The following is a 4,983-nucleotide window of genomic DNA, read 5'->3' as shown; positions in this document are numbered from 1 at the left end:
CTACAATGACAACACTTCCAAAATCTTTGGTTCTTGAAATGACAGAGGTTACAATCATAACGTCAGCATCTTCTTGTGGCTGGTGCACTTCAACGCTACACTCCAGAAATTCCTTTTTAAGAAGTGTGATCAAACGCATCTTGTTTCGTTAGTTGTACAAGAACTTCTCCTGAGGGACTTGGTTCACCATCTCTGATTCAACCACAACGTCAACCGAAGAATGTTTCTTGGACCTACGAATCCTCTCAGCACTCTTTGTGCTACATTTGTCTCCCTCACATGGATACCCATAAAATACAATAGCAAATTGAGATCCAAATTGACGTTGCAGGTAAGAAGCATAGCTTTGGGCTATTGACTTGAAGCAAACATTTCGAGTCCAAGTCACTTTGTGGATAAGGTACCTTCCATCAAAATTTCGTTTGGCATATGGCAGTCTTAACTGCTTGGTTAAAAAGTCATCAGAATTCCCTTTTGGACATAAGAAGCATTTCTCTTTGAACTTGAACTGATCTTTTTCCTGCGACCGACGTAGCACACCTGTTGGTTGGTTCCCGAGGATGTCGAAGGCTAGCTGCTATCATTCTCTCATTAATGTACTTCTTGTAGCATGCTTCATGCACCATCACTTCACCGAGCGTTTTCAAAAAACGGGTGTGAGCAGACTCCCTGCGTTTAGCACTACAATCGATAAGTGTGCTCAGTCCTTTCTTTTTCACATTGCATCCACCACTCACCACAGTTTTTTCGCAAATGAAACACAAATTCATGTCAGACACACTCATTTTCAGCACCACAACATATACTGAATGGAAGCGACTCCAAACTGTAGGACGCTTATTGTTGTGTGCTAATAGCTGTAGCGCGCTGTGAACAATCACTAGAGATAATCGCCTTCCGCCCGCCAAAGAATAAATGCGCTTTTGTCCGCTAAAGAACAATTCCTACATACTTTTTCTTATAACTGATCATTAACATCAAACAACTGTAGAAAATGTACGACACCTGCCTGCAATCGTATTACATATTGTAACACAAATAAACTTCACGCAATCCGACGTGAATGTGTTCGTAGTTACTGAATATGATGCTGTTTGTCCTGGCCCTGCAGCAGAGTGAGATAGTAATTTCCAATGAATAACATGATGAGTAATATGTTTATATCACACAAATAGAAACTGAAATAACAGTATTCAAAAATTAGGTAATTTGCCACTTTGCTCGAAATTTGAAAAATTGGTAATTTTTGACGAGCTGTAGCGCCTTAGATATTGGGAGTAGAAAAAAATGGTAAAAATCAAATTTGTAGAGAATTTTGTGCTTTTTAAAAAAGGAAATAGACGTCAAACCGATAGGACCTATGTACTTCACATTACTTCTATACGCAAATTTATCTGACCTCAAAAAGGCAAAATGTCCAATCGACATTTCTTATCTCCAACAATTACAAGAAAACGTAGATGCTCCTCTTTTTTTGTCAGCAAAGAGCATTGTCGTCAGAGCAAAGAGCGTTGTCGTATCAATTCACGGTAGCGCATCATCGCTGGTACTCGCAGCCAGAATATTACAATCATACTACATTACGTAGGGACATTACAATATATCGCGAAGAGATGGTGAATGAATAAAATTAGAGATATTCGAAACCATAGAGAGGCTTACCAGCAGCCGCTATTCCCGCCATCCATTCGCGACTGGAACAGGAAAAGGGGGAAATGGCAGTGTCTCTCAGAGTACCCTCCGCCCCACACCAGACAAGGAAGCGAGTTAACATTGCATTCTCATCCAGTTCTGAGCTATTATGAAAGCTTTAAGAATCAATTTGTACTGAACAGACAGACAGGCAAGGGTGTGAGTTAATAAAAACGTAGGAAAATAAGCCATGTATACTGGAAATTTAGTTGGAACTGCTATAGGTGTCTTTAAGTTACACTTTCATATCACCCCTTTTCAAGCCACCTCCGCCCATAGGCTTGTCTGGGGGGATCTTACTGCCACAGAATTTTTTTTCCAAGTTACAAGTGATACATGCTCCTAGTATGGTGGAAACTGACCTATAAATCGAATGAGCTGTCGCAAACTCTTTCTTGCAGCAGGTAATTTACGCACATTGCGCCTGAAGGGGCTGAGATATGATTTGCTAACCACAGCCATCCTGTAGGAACTTAAATTGACCAGACGGTGTTCTGCGTTATGTCTTTTTGTCAGCCCGTTTCCACCTGCAACCCCATTCCTATAGCAGGTAGGTGGTTCTTACCCTCACCCCCCTTTTGCATTGTCTGAGCAATATTTAAAATTTCAGGTGTCTAGTTCATCGGGAATTTATTTTAAAACCACGGGCGAAATTTGTACCGAAGAGACAGACAGACGAGAAAACTGCTTAATAAGAATGTAGGAAAAAGAAGTTGAAGAAAGAATGGGAATAATTGGGCCTGACTACGCCACATAAATCGCTGATTATAATAATGAGCGTATGGCATTGGTGGCCAGGAGACCCCTCGCGGGGCGGTTCGGCCGCCGCTCCACAAGTTCTTTAACGCCACTACGGCGACTTGCGAGTGAATGAGGATGAAATGGTGATGAAAGACACACGACACCCAATCATCTCGAGGCAGAGAAAATCCCTGACTTCGCCGGGAATCGAACCCGGGACACGGTGCGGTGAGCGATAACGCTACCGCAAGACCACGAGCCGCGGACTGTCGGTGATAATATTCAACAACACTTGAAAGCGGTTATAAAGTAGAACGAATATCCCAGAAAGTACTGAGTTCCACTATTATTCTTCTACACAAGAGCAATGAAATTGTGACTGAATATTAAACATACTATTGTGTTCAAATGTCATAAATTGTTTAAGAAGATATTGGTTAATTGTGTTAAAACATTGTACGCCACAGTTTACACTTATTAAGAGAATGAATTTTAGTTTCTACATCTACATCGATACTCTGCAGATCACATTTGATGCTTGACAGAGGGTTCATCGAACCACTTTCACAAAAATTCTCTGTCATTCCAATCTCGTACAGCGCGCGGGAAAAACGAACACCTTTATCTTTCCGGGTGAGTTCTGATTTCCCTTATTTTATTATGATGATCGCTTCTCCCTATGCATGTCGGCGCCAACAAAATATTTTCACATCCGTAGGAAAAAATTGGTGATTGAAATTTCGTGTGTAGATTCTGCCGCAACGAAAAACGCCTTTGTTTTAATGATGTCCACCCCATATTCTGTATCATTTCTGTGACACGCTCTCCCCTATTTCTCGATAATACAAAATGTGATGCCCTTCTTCGAACTTTCCAGGTGTACTTCGTCGATCCCATCTGGTGAGGATCCCAGACCGCGCAGCAGTATTAAAAAAAATAGAGGACGGACAAACGTAGTGCAGGCAGTCTCTTTAGTAGATCTGTTACATTTTCTAAGTGTCCTGCCAATAAAACGCAGTCTTTGGCTCGATTTCCTCACAACATTTTCTATGTGTAGCTTCCAATTTAAGCTGAAACTTCCTGGCAGATTAAAACCGTCGCCGGACCAAGACTCGAACTCGGGTAATGGCGGAATTAAAGTTGTGAGGACGGTGCGTGAGTCGTGCTTGGGTAGCTCAGTTGGTAGAGCACTTGCCCGCGAAAGGCAAAGGTCCCGAGTTCGATTCTCGGCCCGGCACACTGTTTTAATCTGCCAGGAAGTTTCATATTGAAACGTCACCTTTGAACAATTATACATGACTGTGCTTAAACTGACACACAATATTTTGTTAGCGCAACGCAATCTGACTTTCAAAATTCCCTACAAAAGAATGGCCCTGACTAACATTAAACTATACCTTTCACAAATCACATACCTCACAAAAATCTTCGCTGCTCAAGCTACTGCAATACAGCGAGCGCCACTACTGCCAGCTAAATAAAAGATTCAAACTATAGAAGGCACTAACTACTGATAGGGATAGTTAGCAAATGAAAGATATTAATAGAGAACAAACAATGTATTTACCTTGATATCATCATATATAAATATAGCAGTTCATGACAAATTTCAAAACTCCGCCATCTCTCTCCCCATATCCACCACTGCTGGCGGCTCACCTCCAACTGCGCAACGCTACGCGCTGTTCACATCCAGCTGCCGCTGCCCAACACTACAATGGCGAGTATTACAACAATGCAAAGCAGCCACAGACTGCACACAGCACAGCTAGTGATTTTCATACAGAGGTGGCGTTACCAATAAAAAAACCTAAACAGCCTACTTACATAGCCCCCATGCTCCCCACAAAAAATTTTACAAATTGGTTTGGGCAGTGGCCAATACAGATTTGAAAAAATTTTTCATAATTACAATAACAAAGAAATCAAATGCACACACTTATTGATACAATGTTGGTCAAAAGCTCAAATTTTCTCACAGTCCATAAAGACAGTCCTGATCGTTCATCACGGTAAAATAGTAGTGTTTTTCTCAAAGTCTGAGCAGTAGAAGAAAATGCACACGGAAGTAGTGGATTTCCATGCAGTCTTGAAGAAGTAGCGTTGTCCTTCCAACGGAAAGACAGTGCTGACTCTTGACATGCTGACAGATAATGGGCCACAACAGAGCAAACCCACAGCAGAGTCAGTCGAAGTTTTGAAGAATATTGGTGGGTAGGTCATCACGGAGCAGACCCACTGTAGTCCTGGTAGAGATGGCCAGCAGCCATCTGTTGTGACTGTGCAGGTGCACAATCACCACTGAAGAGTCTTGCGGATAATATAACAAGTCCATAACCACCACTTGTGCACTCACAAAGTTTTTGGAATTGTCCTTAGAACCAGCAATGCTGTTATCCAGTCCCTTGCTGAATCATTGACACACGTGTAAACACTATCAGTCCCTACTTCTCACATATTGTCCATATACTATGACCAACAGAAACGTGTGCAGTGAAATGTAACTTAATTTGATGAACTGGTGTCTATACAATTATAAATTTACAACAT

General features: G+C 41.6%; 1 non-coding gene across 1 annotated transcript; it reads left to right on the top strand.

The window, feature by feature from the left end:
* Positions 1-3,596: 3,596 nt before the first annotated feature.
* On the top strand, positions 3,597-3,671 carry Trnas-cga (transfer RNA serine (anticodon CGA)). The gene has a single exon. It is a non-coding gene; the product is annotated as a tRNA-Ser (tRNA).
* The last annotated feature ends 1,312 nt before the right edge of the window (positions 3,672-4,983 follow it).

This window comes from Schistocerca serialis, chromosome 2, assembly GCF_023864345.2.
Source record: "Schistocerca serialis cubense isolate TAMUIC-IGC-003099 chromosome 2, iqSchSeri2.2, whole genome shotgun sequence".
Lineage (NCBI taxonomy): Eukaryota > Metazoa > Arthropoda > Insecta > Orthoptera > Acrididae > Schistocerca > Schistocerca serialis.
Note: the sequence above shows the minus strand (reverse complement) of the source record. Positions and strands in the feature narration are given on the sequence as shown.